Genomic DNA, 17893 nt, shown 5'->3' with positions numbered 1-17893 from the left:
AAAAAGAAAAGTCCAGGACCAGACGGCTTCACATCTGAATTCTATCAAACATTCCAGAAAGAATTAATACCAACTCTCCTCAAACTCTTCAAAAAAAATCGAAGCGGAGGGAAAACTACCTAATTCATTGTATGAAGCCAACATCACCCTCATACCAAAACCAGGCAAAGATATTACAAAAAAAGAAAACTACAGACCAATATCTCTAATGAATATAGATGCAAAAATCCTCAATAAAATTCTAGCAAATCGAATCCAACAACAGATTAAAAGAATTATACATCATGACCAAGTAAGATTCATCCCAGGTATGCAAGGATGGTTCAACATAAGAAAATCAATTAATGTAATACACCATATCAACAAATCAAAGCAGAAAAATCACATAATCATCTCAATTGATGCAGAGAAGGCATTTGACAAGATTCAACATCCTTTCCTGTTGAAAACACTTCAAAAGATAGGAATACAAGGGAACTTCCTTAAAATGATAGAGGGAATATATGAAAAACCCACAGCTAATATCATCCTCAATGGGGAAAAATTGAAAACTTTCCCCCTAAGATCAGGAACAAGACAAGGATGTCCATTATCACCACTATTATTCAACATTGTGTTGGATGTTTTAGCCAGAGCAATTAGACAAGAAAAAGAAATACAAGGCATCAAAATAGGAAAGGAAGAAGTAAAACTATCACTGTTTGCAGACGATATGATACTATACGTCGAAAACCCAGAAAAATCCACAACAAACCTACTAGAGCTAATAAATGAGTACAGCAAAGTAGCAGGTTACAAGATCAACATTCAAAAATCTGTAGCATTTCTATACACTAGCAATGAACAAGCGGAGGGGGAAATCAAGAAACGAATCCCATTTACAATTGCAACTAAAAGAATAAAATACCTAGGAATAAATTTAACTAAAGAGACAAAAAACCTATATAAGGAAAACTACAAAAAACTGCTAAAAGAAATCACAGAAGACCTAAATAGATGGAAGGGCATACTGTGTTCATGGATTGGAAGACTAAATATAGTTAAGATGTCAATCCTACCTAAATTGATTTACAGATTCAATGCAATACCAATCAAAATCCCAACAACTTATTTTTCAGAAATAGAAAAACCAATAAGCAAATTTATCTGGAAGGGCAGGGTGCCCCGAATTGTTAAAAACATCTTGAGGAAAAAAAACGAAGCTGGAGGTCTTGCACTGCCTGACTTTAAGGCATATTATGAAGCCACAGTGGTCAAAACAGCATGGTATTGGCATAAAGATAGATATATCGACCAATGGAATCGAATAGAGTGCTCAGATATAGACCCTCTCATCTATGGACATTTGATCTTTGATAAGGCAGTCAAGCCAACTCACCTGGGACAGAACTGTCTCTTCAACAAATGGTGCCTAGAGAACTGGATATCCATATGCAAAAGAATGAAAGAAGACCCATATCTCACACCCTACACAAAAGTTAACTCAAAATGGATCAAAGATCTAAACATTAGGTCCAAGACCATAAAACAGTTAGAGGAAAATGTAGGGAGATATCTTATGAATCTTCCAATTGGAGGCAGTTTTATGGACCTTAAACCTAAAGCAAGAGCACTGAAGAAGGAAATAAATAAATGGGAGCTCCTCAAAATTAAACACTTTTGTGCATCAAAGAACTTCATCAAGAAAGTAGAAAGACAGCCTACACAATGGGAATCAATATTTGGAAACAACATATCAGATAAAGGTCTAGTATCCAGAATTTATAATGAGATTGTTCAACTCAACAACAAAAAGACAGCCAACCCAATTACAAAATGGGAAAAAGACTTGAATAGACACCTCTCAGAGGAGGAAATACAAATGGCCAAAAGGCACATGAAGAGATGCTCGATGTCCCTGGCCATTAGAGAAATGCAAATCAAAACCACAATGAGATATCATCTCACAACCACCAGAATGGCCATTATCAACAAAACAGAAAATGACAAGTGCTGGAGAGGATGCGGTGAAAGAGGCACACTTATCCACTGTTGGTGGGAATGTCAAATGGTGCAACCACTGTGGAAGGCAGTTTGGCGGTTCCTCAAAAAGCTGAATATAGAATTGCCATATGACCCAGCAATACCATTGCTGGCAATCTACTCAAATGAATTAAGGGCAAAAACTCAAACGGACATTTGCACACCAATGTTTATAGCAGCGTTATTTACAATTGCAAAGAGATGGAAACAGCCAAAATGTCCATCAACTGATGAGTGGCTAAACAAACTGTGGTATATACATACGATGGAATATTATGCAGCTTTAAGACAGGATAAACTTATGAAGCATGTAATAACATGGATGGACCTAGAGATCATTATGCTGAGTGAGTCTAGCCAAAAACTAAAAGACAAATACTGTATGGTCCCAATGATGTGAATCGACACTCGAGAATAAACTGGAATATGTCATTGGTAACAGAGTTCAGCAGGAGTTAGAAACAGGGTAAGATAATGGGTAATTGGAGCTGATGGGATACAGACTGTGCAATAGGACTAGATACAAAAACTCAAAAATGGACAGCACAATAATACCTAATTGTAAAGAAATCATGTTAAAACACTGAATGAAGCTGCATCCGAGCTATAGGTTTTTGTTTTGTTTTGTTTTGTTCTTACTATTATTACTTTTATTTTTTTTCTCTATATTAACATTCTGTATCTTTTTCGGTTATATTGCTAGTTCTTCTAAACCGATGCAAATATACTAAGAAATGATGATCATGCATCTATGTGATGATGTTAAGAATTACTGATTGCATATGTAGAATGGTATGATTTCTAAAAAAAAAAAAATGGACAGCACAATACTACCTAATTGTAATGTAATTATGTTAAAACACTGAATGAAGCTGCATCTGAGCTATAGTTGTTTTTTTTCTTATATATTTTTGTATTTTTTATTTTTATTTTTATTTTTTCCCTATATTATCATTTTATTTCTTTTTCTGTTGTCTTTCTATTTCTTTTTCTAAATCAATGCATATGTATTAAGAAATGATGATCATACATCTATGTGATGATATTAAGAATTACTGATTGCATATGTAGAATGGAATGATTTCTAAATGTTGTGTTAGTTAATTTTTTTTAATTAATAAAAAAAAAAAAAGAGTGTGTTGTTGAGCCTCCATGTATTTGTGAATTTTCTGGCACTTCGCCTATTATTGATTTCCAACTTCATTCCTTTATGATACGAGAAAGTGTTGTGTATGATTTCAATCTTTTTAAATTTGTTAAGACTTGCTTTGTGACCCAGCATATGGTCTATCTTTGAGAATGATCCATGAGCACTTGAGAAAAAGGTGCATCCTGCTGTTGTGGGATGTAATGTCCTAAAAATGTCTGTTAAGTCTAGCTCATTTATAGTATATTCAGATTCTCTATTTCTTTATTGATCCTCTGTCTAGATGTTCTGTCCATTGATGAGAGTGGTGAATTGAAGTCTCCAACTATTATGGTATATGAGTCTGTTTCCCTTTTCAGTGTTTGTAATGTATTCCTCACGTATTTAGGGGCATTCTCGTTCGGTGCATAAATATTTATGATTGTTATGTCTTCTTGTTTAATTGTTCCTTTTATTAGTAGATAGTGTCCTTCTTTGTGTCTTTTAACTGTTTTACATTTGAAGTCTAATTTGTTGGATATTAGTATAGCTACTCCTGCTCTTTTCTGGTTGTTATTTGCATGAAATATCTTTTCCCAACCTTTCACTTTCAATCTATGTTTATCTTTGGGTCTAAGATGTGTTTCCTGTAGACAGCATATAGAAGGATCCTGTTTTTTAATCCATTCTGCCAATCTATGTCTTTTGATTGGGGAATTCAGTCCATTGACATTTAGTGTTATTACTGTTTGGATAATATTTTCCTCTACCATTTTGCCTTTTGTATTATATATATCATATCTGATTTTCCTTCTTTCTACACTCTTCTCCATACCTCTCTCTTCTGTCTTTTCGTATCTGACTCTAGTCCTCCCTTTAGTATTTCTTGCAGAGCTGGTCTCTTGGTCACAAATTCTCTCAGTGACTTTTTGTCTGAGAATGTTTTAATTTCTCCCTCATTTTTGAAGGACAATTTTGCTGGATATAGCAGTCTTGGTTGGCAGTTTTTCTCTTTTAGTAATTTAAATATATCATCCCACTGTCTTCTAGCTTCCATGGTTTCTGCTGAGAAATCTACACATAGTCTTATTGGGTTTCCCTTGTATGTGATGGATTGTTTTTCTCTTGCTGCTTTCAAGATCCTCTCTTTCTCTTTGACCTCTGACATTCTAACTAGTAAGTGTCTTGGGGAACGCCTATTTGGGTCTATTCTCTTTAGGGTGCGCTGCACTTCTTGGATCTGTAATTTTAGGTCTTTCATAAGAGTTGGGAAATTTTCAGTGATAATTTCTTCCATTAGTTTTTCTCCTCCTTTTCCCTTCTCTTCTCCTTCTGGGACACCCACAACATGTATATTTGTGCGTTTCATATTGTCCTTCAGTTCCCTGATCCCCTGTTCAAATTTTTCCATTCTTTTCCCTATAGTTTCTCTTTCTTTTTGGAATTCAGATGTTCCATCCTCCAATTCACTAATTCTAGCTTCTGTCTCTTGAAATCTATCATTGTCAGTATCCATTGTTTTTTCTATCTTTTCTACTTTATCCTTCACTCCCATAAGTTCTGTGATTTGTTTTTTCAGTTTTTCTATTTCTTCTTTTTGTTCAGCCCATGTCTTCTTCATGTCCTCCCTCAATTTATCGATTTGGTGTTTGAAGAGGTTTTCCATTTCTGTTCGTATATTCAGCATTAGTTGTCTCAGCTCCTGTATCTCTTTTGAACTATTGGTTTGTTCCTTTGACTGGGCCATATTTTCAATTTTCTGAGTGTGATCCGTTATCTTCTGCTGGCGTCTGGGCATTTAATCAGATTTCCCTGGGTCTTGGATCCAACTGGTTGAAAGATTTTTCTGTGAAATCTCTGGGCTCTGTTTTTCTTATCCTGCCCAGTAGGTGGCGCTCGTGGCACACATCTGTCTGCAGGTCCCACCAGTAAAAGGTGCTGTGGGCCCTTTAACTTTGGAAAACTCTCACTGTGGGGGCAGGTTGCCTGCCGAAGCGGCTTTGGGGAGTGCCAATCCGAATCTCTCAGCTGTCCCGGGGATCCGCACGTGGGGAGGGTCGCTGGCCTCCGCGGCTTGGGGGAGTGCACCGTTCCCAGCCAGACCGGGAAGCCACGTGTTTGGAAGGGACCCCGGTTGCCATTCTCCGCAGCTTGGGGATCTCCGATCCAATTCTCCCAGCTGGTCCAGGGGGCCGCGCGTGGGGCGGGGGGCGCCAGCCGCCGCGGCTTGAGGGGATCTCCTGTCCAATTCTCCCAGCCGGCCCAGGAAGGCGGGAGGGAGGGACTCCGGCCGCCTGCCGCCCCGGCCTGGAGAAGCCCACGCCCCTTGGCGATCTCACCGGAGCGGGTTCTCCCAGCCAGTCAGCCGTTCCAGAATGGGGTACGCTGTCTTCTTGGTCTCTGTCGTGGCTCCGGGAGCTGTTCTGTATCGTTTCTACTTCCCTAGTAGCTGTTCTGGAGGAGGAACTTAGACCCGCGCGTCTTACTAAGCCGCCATCTTCTCCGGAAGTGCCTGAAAAAAGCTGAACACGGTCCTAGGGGAAAGAGTAACAGATCTTTGGAAGAAACTCGGCGGAGAGCAGGCGGAATGGCTGGCTACTTGAATGAAAATATGCAAAGATGTGTTTGGGTTTTTTCTTCGAAGCTCCCGCGCCTTGGGGACAGACGGCGTCCCCGGCTCGGGACCCTTGAGCCCCCGGGCCTGCGTGGGCTGAGGCTAGTCCGCAGGCCCGCACGACCTCTGCCCCGGCCCCAGCCCCGGGCTCCGCAAGCAGCGCGCACATGCTCCTCTGTTTATTTTTAAACAGTTTTATTTATACACTGTACAATCCATCTTAAGTAAACACTCAGTGGTTCCCAGTATGATATGCATTACTATCACAAACTATATGGGGACATTTCTGTTTCTTCTGCAAAGAAAAAAGAAGAAAAACAAAAAAGAGTAAAAAATAAAATAAATAAAATGAAAAAGAGAAATAACCTGCCACCAAGAATCCCATATTCCTCCCCTATATCCCCTTCTTATTGACATCTAGCTTTGGGATATTGCCGTCTCACATTTATATGGAAGCATATTACACTGCAACTGTTAACTTTAGATCCTAGTTTGCATTGATTATATATTTTTCCATATCCTTCCCATTTTCAACACCTGCACTTTGGACATTCCTTTCTTTTTTTTTTTTTTTTTGGCTGGGTAAACTTTATTGATGGTACATGACAAGGTAGGGCTCTCAGCCCCCCCTTCTTCAGGGGGTCTGGGATGCAAACTAGAGGATGGGCGATTCTCAGTACTGGGGGATCGAGTGGGGCCAGGACTCCCCAGCAGCTGACAGACTCTCTTCCTCTCCATGCTGTCGCTGGGGCTGGTTGTCCAGGGGCTCTTACTCTTTGGATGCCATGTAGACCATAAGGTCTACCACCCTGTTGCTGTAGCCAAATTCATTGTCATACCAGGAAATGAGCTTAACGAAGTGGTCGTTGAGGGCAATGCCAGCCCCAGCATCAAAAGTGGAAGAGTGGGTGTCACTATTGAAGTCGCTCGAGACAACCTGGTCCTCAGTATAGCCCAGGATGCCCTTCAGGGGGCCCTCTGAAGCCTGCTTTACCACCTTCTTGATGTCATCGTACTTGGTCGCTTTCTCCAGCCGGCAGGTCAGATCCACGACGGACACGTTGGGGGTGGGGACGCGGAAGGCCATGCCAGTGAGCTTCCCATTCAGCTCTGGGATGACCTTGCCCACCGCCTTGGCAGCGCCAGTAGATGCAGGGATGATATTCTGGGCAGCGCCACGGCCATCACGCCACATTTTCCCTGAGGGGCCATCCACAGTCTTCTGGGTGGCAGTGACGGCGTGGACGGTGGTCATGAGTCCCTCCACAATGCCGAAGTTGTCATGGATGACCTTGGCCAAGGGGGCCAGGCAGTTGGTGGTGCAGGAAGCATTGCTGACAATCTTGAGGGAGTTGTCATACTTCTCATGGTTCACGCCCATCACAAACATGGGGGCATCAGCCGAAGGTGCAGAGATAATGACTCTTTTGGCGCCACCCTTCAAGTGAGCCCCAGCCTTCTCCATGGTTGTGAAGACACCAGTGGACTCCACAACATATTCAGCACCAGCATCACCCCATTTGATCTCGCTCCTGGAAGACAGTAATGGGACTCCCATTGATGACAAGCTTCCCATTCTCAACCTTGACAGTGCCTTTGAACTTGCCATGGGTGGAATCATACTGGAACATGTAGACCATGTAGTTAAGGTCAATGAAGGGGTCATTGATGGCAACAACCTGCACTTTGCCAGAGAGTATAGCAGCCCTGGTGACCAGGCGTCCAATACGGCCAAATCCGTTTATTCCGACCTTCACCATCGTGCCTCAGAGATGTGGCTGGCACTGCACGGAAAGATGCGGCTATCTGTCTAGCGGGTAGGAGCAGAGAGCTGGACATTCCTTTCTTATCCGCTGTGTAAAAGTGTTCTTATAACCAACATTGTCTGCTCTAGGTTTTGCTAAGTTATACAGTCCCAGTCTTTATTTTCTATCTTTCCTTCTGGTGTCATACATGCCCCTAGCCTTCCTCTTTCACCACACTCACACTCAGCTTTGTTCAGTGTATTTACAATTTTGTGCTCCCATCAGATAGTATTATGTATCCATTTCTGGAACTTTACAATCCATCCTGTTGAACATTCTGTACTCCTTCACCATTCAATGCCCAATTTCTACCCTCTTTGTATCTCCTGATAACCTGTGTTCTCAATTTTAACTCAGTTCTCTCATTAATATTAGTTCATATTAGTGAGACCATACAGTATTTGTACTTTTGTTTCTGGATCATTTCACTCAACACAATGTCCTTAAGGTTCAACCACATTGTTGATTGCATCATTGACTCTATTTTGATACATCATATCTTATTTTCTTCTCTCTTTTTACCCTTACTGATAATTTTCATTTTTACACTCTTCTCCAGATCTCTCTCTCTCCTGCCTTTTCTTATCTGCTGTAATACTAATGCTACCTTTAGTATTTCTTGTAGAACAGGTCTTTTGTTCAAAAAGTCTCTCAGTGTCTGTTTGAGAGTATTTTAAACTGTTCTTCATTTTTGAAGGACAGTTTTGCCGGACACAGAATTCTTGGTTGCTGTTTTTCTCTTTCAGTCTCTTGAAAACATCATGCCGCTACCTTTGAGCCTTCATGGTTTCTGCTGAGAAACCTAAACAGTCGTATCGAGGTTCCCTTGTATGAGAAGGATTGCTTTTCTCTTGCTGCTTTCAGAATTTGCTCTTTGACTTTGACATTTAACAATCTGATTAATAAGTGTCTTGGAGTGGGTCTATTCATATCTATTCTGTTTGGAGTATGCTGTGCTTCTTGGATCTGTAATTTTATATCTTTCATAAGAAATGGGAAATTTTCAGTGATTATTTCCTCCATTATTCTTTTTGCCCCTTTTCCCTCCTTTCTTCCTTCTGGGACATCCATAACACATACATTTGTATACCTCATGTCATCACTCAGTTCTCTGAGATCCTGCTCATATTTTTCCATTCTTTTCCCTATCTGTTCTTTTGTGCGTAGGAGTTCAGCTGTTCTGTCCTCTAATTCACTAATCCTTTCTTCTGCCTCTTCAAATCTATTGTTGGAAGACTCCATTGTGTTTTTCATCTCTTCTATTGTGCCTTTCATTCCCATAAGTTCTGCCATTTGTTTTTTCAACCTTTTGAGTTCTTCTTTATGGTCACCCAACATTGTCTTTATCTCCTTCATCTCTTTTGTCATATCTTCCCTCGACTCAATATTATTTTTGAATTGATTTAGTATGCTTGTTTGAAGTTGTTTCAACTCATGTATCTTGTTTAAAGGGTTAGTTTGTTCTTTTGGCCATATCTTCATTTTTCCTAGTATGATTCATAATTTTTTGTTGGTGTCTAGGCATCTGATTTCATTGATTAGTTTATTCTGGAGGTCATTTTCACTCTTTTACCTGGGGTTTTCTTGTCGGTTTGCTTTGTTCTCTGTTCTTTGGCATTCAGTTCAATTTATTCTAGAGATCTAGCATAACTTTTGTTTACCTGATCAGAATTTTTCAGCTCTTGTTTTTCTAGTTCTTGTCCTGCCTATATGGAAACTTTTTTTGAGGAGGGTCTGCCCACGTATGATCAACCCCAATAATATTTTCCCAGACAATTGCAGGGTCAGATCTCAGGAGGAGGGTGTAATCCATCAGGAGGATGACAGCCAGCAGCTTGTTTGACTTTCCTGTGGAGCCTCTAATCTCTGTGCTTTTCCTATTCTGCCCAGCAGATGGTGCTTGACAGCTCATAACTCCACTGATGTAAAGTGGAGCCTTTAATTCTCAGCCAGCCAGGGGCATGGTTGAGACAGAGACAGAGGTGGGCAGGGAGCTTAAGCTGTTTCTGATTCCCAACCCATGGGGTCTGAATCCTCTGAAGAAAGACCTCTCCTTGAGCTGGGTCCTGCCTCCTCCCTTTCTTGGGGAAGGTACACCCTTTAGGGAATTATCTTCTTCACATGACTTGTTGCTTTGTCTCCCAGACCTATCTTAACTCTGCACTTGCCTGGGTCAGCATTGACAAGTGAAAATGCCTGAGGCTTTCTCTAATTAGCTACTTAGAACACTTTTATTTTTTTTTAATTTTTATTTATTTATTTATTTATTGGCATGGGCAGGCTCCAGGAATTGAAACCGGGTCTCCAGCATCACAGGGAAGAACTCGGCCACTGAGCCACCACTGCCTGCCCTAGAATACTTTTAAAACAGAGAAGAAAAAAAGAAAAAAGGGAAAATGAAAAGAGAAAAAAAAGAGAGAGAGAGAAAAAAAATGGATAAAATACCTTTTTAGAGCTGTCCTCAGCCTACAACTTTTGCCAGCCAAGAGCCAGATTTGGTACCTGGCTCTGTGTGCTCCTTATCTTGGGGCAGAGCCCTATTTGTTGTTGCTTTTTCTTTGTCAGCCCCATTTCTCTCTGCCAGGAGAGACTTCAGGGTTACTTTCCCACTTTCTCTTGGTTTATCTGAGCTCAGAGCTTGTATTCAGCAGTCCATATTTGTTCATTAAAACTGCATTTGGTGGTAGAATGCTCGCCTTTCATGCAGGAGACCCAGGCTCAATTCCCGGACCATGCACCCCCCAAAAAACAAAACAAAACAAAACTGCATTTGGAGCTTGGTTAAGCTACCTTCTCTTGCTCCCAGCACAGACTGGGAGCCAACAACTTACTGTGCCATTGGGGGAGGGGCACGAGTCTCCACAGTTTCGGGGCTTTACTTACAGTTCCCCACTGTGATCTTGGCCCCTCTACACATTCCAGACGGGGGTGCAGGGTGTGTCTGGCCGTGAATGTCCCGCAAACATGTTCCAGACAGCACCTGGTTATTTACTAGTTGCTCCAGAGGACTAACTAAACTCTATACCTCCCTACGCTGCCATCTTGCCCTGCCACCAAAAGTATTTTTGACAATTTGAGTTCCTGTCCTCCCAGAGCATATTCTAGTAGGGATTTTAAGGTAAAAACATGATGGGAACATGATTATGGTACTTCAGTTGGAGACAAATTGGCTATTGCTGGGATGGGAGAAGCAGGTGCAGTGAGGGAGGAGAGGGAATACAACGAAAATTGGTGATTTCTGGGTAGACAACATGGCGCCATTTTGGGGCATTAGAAATCTATGAGGAGAAGCAGGTTGTGTGCTATTTTTTGACTTTCTTATCTGTGTCTCCCACTAGACTGCTCTAAACAGCTTGAGAAGATAGACTATTTGTTTCACTTCTGGGTCTTCAACACCAAACACAGCTTTTGGCATTTCCTAAAATGCTCGTCCTACTTATTTCTATTCTTTTCTTTGCTTCTTTCCAGGGGAGAGATTCTATAGGATATAACTCTGCTGTATAACCTGAAAGTCATTTTGAGGGTATATTTTCTATTGCCTCATTTAAATTAATTAACTTTCTTTTAATCGCCTCAAGTTTTAGGGAAGAAATTGGTTGCCAACTCCTGGGGTGAACCATAGAAATTCTTTAAAAGATGATGTCATGGTTAGGGACAGGTGTCAACTTGGCCAAGTTGTGGTACCTGTTCATCTGTTTGGGCAAGCGCTGGCCTGTCTGTTGCAATGAGGACATTTCATAGGATTAGGTCATGATCACGTCAGCTGCATCCACAGCTGATTCCATTTGTAATCAGCCAAAGGGGAGTGTCTTCTGCAATTAGTGATGCTAAATCCAATCATGGGAAGTCTTTTAAGGACTCAGAGGAGAAAGGTTGCATTCCTGCTTTGGCTGGTGAGCCTCTCCTGTGGAGTTCGTCCAGGCCATCCATTGGAGTCATCGGCTTCGCAGCCTGCCCTGTGGATTTTGGACTCTGCATTCCTACGGTCATGTGAGACACTTTCATAAATTTTATATTTGCAAGTGTTCCCTGTTGGTTCTGTTTCTCTAGAGAACTCTAACTAATACATCTTGGTACCGAGAGTGGGGTTCTTAAGGAACAGAATCTTAAAAATGGGTTTTTATGAATGGTTTTCTACTCTGACTGGGCTCAGAGACACTAAGGACTCTGATTCCCGTAATCAGAATGACACTCCCAATCCATGGACTGAGTTGGCAAAGGAGATAGTCAAAATATCATCATTCGATTCTCCTAATGCTTCGCTTGTATGAAGTCAGACTCTAGGGGATAATGTTTTTGACACCTTTACAGAGTTTTGTAGAAATAAGAGTTATAGAGATGTTGGTTGGTTGTTGTTAGATACACTGTCTACATTAAAGGGTGAAAGGGATGGGCTTAAGACTTCAAACAAGAAGCTTAAGGGCCGTCTGAAAGATGTAGACGTTTCTATGAGTATCCTGAAGGAAAATTTTATTTCCTGTAGCCGTAGACTTCAGATCTCTGAAAATCAGACTCAGAATCTTATTGTTAGAGTAGCAACTTTACAACGTAAACTGAAATCTCAGTCTTGCATGGTGTCTGCCGTTAAAGTGAGGGCATTGATTGGAAAGGAGTGGGACCCTGAAAAATGGGATGGTGACATATGGATTGATAATGATGTTGGGTGTGAGGTTGAAACCCTAGACCATGCTGAGCCTTCTTTAGATAACCCTGTAATAGTCTGCCCTGAGGACATAGCTGCCCCACCTCCAGCCTGCCTTGAGGAATTGGCCACCCAACCTCCTCCTGAAGGGATTAGCCCTAGAGTTATTAATCCTGTTTCACCAGATGAAACTGCAAATGAAAGCCCTGAAGCAAATGGCTTGGAAGATATTTCTAATTTTTTGCATGACCCACCCCCACCACCCCTCATTTCTTCTAGACCTATAACTAGACTAAAGTCCCAACAGGCCCCTAAAGGTGAGGTACAAAGTATCACACATGAGGATGTTATACTCCAAAAGAACTGTGTGAGTTTTCCAATTTATATAGACAGAAATCAGGGGAATATGTGTGGCAATGGATTTTAAGAGTGTGGGATAATGGTGGGAGGAATATAAGGCTGGATCAGGCTGAATTTATTGATATGGGCCCACTAAGCAGAGATTCTGCATTCAATGTTATAGCTGGAGCAGTTAGAAAAGGTGTTAACAGCTTGTTTGGGTGGTTGGTTGAAACATGGATCAAAAGGTGGCCAACATTACCTGAGGTTGAAATGCCAGAACTGCCCTGGTATAATGTAGATGAGGGGATCCAGAGGCTTAGAGAGATTGGGATGTTAGAGTGGATTTATCATGCAAAGCCTGCTCCTACACCCCAGGAATGTCCAGAGGATGCACCTTTTACCAGAACAGTGAGAAATAAATTTGTGAGACTAGCACCATCATCCCTCAAGAGCTCTGTGGTTGCACTTCTCTGTAGGTCAGATATTACTGTAGGAACTGCTGTCACTGAGCTGGAATCCTTAAACACAATGGGGATGATAGGATCCCGAGTTGGCAGAAGCCAGGTGGCAGCACTTAATCACCAAAGACAGGGTAGACGTGGGTATTATAATAGACCACAAACTCAAAGGAGGCATCAAAATTATATGACACGCAGAGATTTGTGGCATTGGCTAGTAAATCATGGGGTGCCTAGAAATACAATAGAAGGGCAGCCTACTAAATTCTTGTTGGAGCTGTATAAACAAAAGAGTTCTAGGTCAAGGGAACAGAAGTCTAACCTGAATTACAAAAACACAGAGTCACAGCCCCTTAATCAATTTCCAGACTTGAAACAGTTTACAGACCCTGAGCCCCTTGAATGAAGGGGAGGCCAGGTCCCTATGGGGAAGAAACCTGTTACACTGCCACAAATTTATACTGTTAACCTTCCTCTAAGTCTTCCCCAAGGAGACCGACGGCCTTTTACCAGGGTAACTGTGCATTGGGGAAAAGGAAATGATCAGATATTTCGGGGATTATTAGACACTGGTTCAGAAGTGACATTAATTCCAGGGGACCCAAAACGTCACTCTGGACCACCAGTCAGAGTGGGGCTTATGGAGGCCAGGTGATCAATGGAGTTTTAGCTCAGGTCCGTCTCACAGTGGGTCCAGTGGGCCCCTGGACCCATCCTGTAGTTATTTCCCCAGTTCCGGAATGTATAATTGGCATAGACATACTGAGCAACTGGCAGAATCCCCACATTGGCTCTCTAACTCGTGCAGTCAGGGCTATTATGGTGGGAAAGGCCAAGTGGAAGCCACTAGAACTGCCCCTACCAAGCAAAATAGTAAATCAAAAGCAATACCGTATTCCTGGAGGGATTGCAGAGATTACTGCCACTCTTAAGGACTTGAAAGATGCAGGGGTGGTGATTCCCACCACATCCCCATTCAACTCTCCTATTTGGCCTGTGCAGAAAACAGATGGGTCTTGGAGAATGACAGTGGATTATTGTAAACTCAACCAGGTGGTAACTCCAATTGCAGCTGCTGTTCCAGATGTAGTATCATTGCTTGAGCAAATCAATACATCCCCTGGTACCTGGTATGCAGCTATTGATCTGGCAAATGCTTTTTTCTCAATAGCTATTAGTAAGGACCACCAGAAACAGTTTGCTTTCAGCTGGCAAGGTCAGCAATATACTTTCACTGTCCTACCTCAGGGGTATATCAACTCTCCAGCCCTATGTCATAATCTTGTTCGCAGAGACCTTGATCGTTTCTCCCTCCCACAAGACATCACACTGGTCCATTATATTGATGATATCATGTTGATTGGACCTAGTGAGCAAGAAGTAGCAACTACTCTAGATTTACTGGTAAGGCATTTGCGTGTCAGAGGATGGGAGATAAATCCAACAAAAATACAGGCGCCTTCCACCTCAGTGAAATTTCTAGGTGTCCAGTGGTGTGAGGCATGTCGAGATATCCCTTCTAAGGTGAAGGATAAATTGCTGCATCTGGCCCCTCCCACAACCAAAAAAGAGGCACAACGCCTAGTGGGTCTTTTTGGATTTTGACGACAACATATTCCTCATTTGGGTGTGCTACTCCGGCCCATTTATCGAGTGACCAGAAAAGCTGCTAATTTTGAGTGGGGACCTGAACAAGAGGAGGCTCTGCGACAGGTCCAGGCTGCTGTGCAAGCTGCTCTGCCACTTGGGCCATATGATCCAGCAGATCCAATGGTGCTGGAAGTGTCAGTGGCAAATAGAGATGCTGTCTGGAGCCTTTGGCAGGCCCCTATAGGAGAATCACAACGCAGACCCTTAGGATTTTGGAGCAAAGCCTTACCATCTGCTGCAGATAACTACTCTCCTTTTGAGAAACAGCTTTTGGCCTGCTACTGGGCCTTAGTAGAGACTGAACACTTAACCATGGGCCACCAAGTTACCATGAGACCTGAGTTGCCTATCATGAGCTGGGTGTTGTCTGACCCACCAAGCCATAAAGTTGGGCGTGCACAGCAGCACTCTATTGTAAAGTGGAAATGGTATATACGAGATAGAGCCAGAGCAGGTCCTGAAGGCACAAGTAAGTTACATGAAGAAGTGGCACAAATGCTCATGGTTTCCACTCCTGCTGCCACATTACCTTCTCTTTCCCAGACCAGAGCTATGGCCTCTTGGGGTGTTCCTTACAGTGAATTGACTGAGGAAGAATGACTGAGGAAGAATGACTGAGGAAGAATTGACTGAGGAGGAATGGTTCAGCACGATATGCAGGTACTACCCGAAAGTGGACAGCTGTAGCACTCCAACTCCTTTCTGGGGTGTCCTTGAAGGACAGTGGTGAGGGGAAATCGTCCCAGTGGGCAGAACTTCGAGCAGTGCACCTGGTTGTTCATTTTGCTTGGAAGGAAAACTGGCCAGAGGTGCGTTTGTATACTGACTCATGGGCTGTTGCTAATGGTTTGGCTGGATGGTCAGGGACTTGGAAAGACCATAATTGGAAAATTGGTGACAAAGAGGTCTGGGGAAGAAGTATGTGGATAGACCTTTCTGAGTGGGCTAAAAACATGAAGATATTTGTGTCCCATGTGAATGCACACCAGAGGGTGACTTCAGCAGAGGAAGATTTTAATAATCAAGTGGATAAGATGACCCGTTCTATGGATACCAGTCAGCCTCTTTCCCCAGCAACTCCTGTTATTGCCCAATGGGCTCATGAACAAAGTGGTCATGGTGGTAGGGATGGAGGTTATGCATGGGCTCAGCAACATGGACTTCCACTCACCAAGGCTGACCTGGCTACAGCCACTGCTGAGTGCCCAATCTGCCAGCAGCAGAGACCCACACTCAGCCCCCGATATGGCACCATTCCCCGAGGTGACCAGCCAGCTACATGGTGGCAGGTTGATTACATTGGACCACTCCCTTCATGGAAGGGGCAGCGATTTGTTCTAACTGGAATAGACACATACTCTGGATATGGGTTTGCTTTCCCTGCACGCAATGCTTCTGCCAAAACTACTATCCGTGGGCTTACAGAATGCCTTATCCATCGTCATGGTATTCCACATAGCATTGCTTCGGATCAAGGAACACACTTCACAGCAAATGAAGTGCGGGAATGGGCACATGCTCATGGAATTCTCTGGTCTTACCATGTTCCCCATCATCCAGAAGCAGCTGGATTGATAGAACGGTGGAATGGCCTTTTGAAAACTCAATTATGGTGCCAACTAGGTGGCAAAAACTTGAAAGGCTGGGGTAAAGTTCTCCAGGAAGCTGTGTATGCTCTGAATCAGCGTCCACTGTATGGTGCTGTTTCTCCCATAGCCAGGATCCATGGGTCCAGGAACCAAGGGGTGGAAATGGGTGTGGTGCCACTCACTATTACTCCTAGTGATCCACTAGGAAAATTTTTGCTTCCTGTCCCTGCTACCCTGAGTTCTGCTGGTCTACAGGTTTTAGTTCCAAAACGGGGTGTGCTTTCTCCAGGAGAAACAACAGTGATACCACTGAACTGGAAGTTAAGATTGCCACCTGGCCACTTTGGGCTACTTATGCCTCTGGATCAACATACCCAGAAGGGGATTACATTATTGTCTGGGGTAATTGACCCTGACTATCAGAATGAAGTAGGACTGCAACTACGTAATGGAGGTAAAGAAGAGTTTTCTTGGAATATAGGAGATCCCCTGGGGCGTCTATTAGTACTACCATGCCCTGTGATTAAAATCAATGGAAAACTGCAACAACACAATCCAGGCAGGACCACTAATGGCTCTGAGACTTCAGGAATGAAGGTTTGGGTCACCCCACCAGGCAAAGAACCACGGCCAGCTGAAGTGCTTGCTGAGGGGAAAGGGAACATGGAATGGGTAGTGGAAGAAGGAAGTGATAAATATGAACTTCGACCACGTGATCAGTTACAGAAATGAGGACTGTAATGCTGTTTTGTTTGTGTTATACTATTTAAGTTGTAAGATATCAAGTTTAAGAATGAATGTTGCCCAAGGATTTGCACGCTATTCTGGAGAGATTTAATGTGTTTCCAGTTATATGCAGGACAGTTGAGTATTGTCAGGTAAAAGAAAAAATGTGTGCTTATTTGTTTTCATTTGGAAATTAAGTATGGTCTAAGGTGATATATATATCATATATATATATATATATATATATATGTGCCAAGTTGACAAGGGGTGGACTGTCATGGTTAGGGACAGGTGTCAACTTGGCCAAGTTGTGGTACCTGTTCATCTGATTGGGCAAGCGCTGTCCTGTCTGTTGCAATGAGGACATTTCATAGGATTAGGTCATGATCACGTCAGCTGCATCCACAGCTGATTCCATTTGTAATCAGCCAAAGGGGAGTGTCTTCTGCAATTAGTGATGCTAAATCCAATCATGGGAAGCCTTTTAAGGAGGACTCAGAGGAGACAGGTTGCATTCCTGCTTTGGCTGGTGAGCCTCTCCTGTGGAGTTCATCCAGGCCATCCATCAGAGTCATCGACTTAGCAGCCTGCCCTGTGGATTTTGGACTCTGCATTCCTACGGTCACGTGAGACACTTTCATAAATTTTATATTTGCAAGTGTTCCCTGTTGGTTCTGTTTCTCTAGAGAACCCTAACTAATACAGATGACAACTAAGGCTAAATTACATTTTCTGTGATTGCACCCGTAAGCTCTGTGTACCCTGGGAACAGGTCTTCCTAGGAAGCTTTTCATCTGGTCTATGCTTCCTTAAGGAATGGTCTTATTGGGCAAGTATAAATCATATTTGCTTTATTGTATGCAGTCTTTGTAAAATATGCTTTCATGCTTAGTCCCTTGACAAATGTGTGTGTGTTAGC

At 42.7% G+C, this 17893-nt stretch overlaps 1 protein-coding gene and 1 pseudogene across 1 annotated transcript in view; one reads left to right on the top strand and one right to left on the bottom strand.

The window, feature by feature from the left end:
* Positions 1–17893, top strand: part of C6H17orf67 (chromosome 6 C17orf67 homolog) — a 51445-nt gene that overhangs the window by 22634 nt on the left and 10918 nt on the right.
* On the bottom strand, positions 6318–7613 carry LOC143687671 (glyceraldehyde-3-phosphate dehydrogenase pseudogene; annotated as a pseudogene).

This window comes from Tamandua tetradactyla, chromosome 6 (assembly GCF_023851605.1).
Source record: "Tamandua tetradactyla isolate mTamTet1 chromosome 6, mTamTet1.pri, whole genome shotgun sequence".
NCBI lineage: Eukaryota > Metazoa > Chordata > Mammalia > Pilosa > Myrmecophagidae > Tamandua > Tamandua tetradactyla.
The sequence above is the reverse complement of the archived record's forward strand: the minus strand, read 5'-3'. Positions and strand labels throughout refer to the sequence as shown.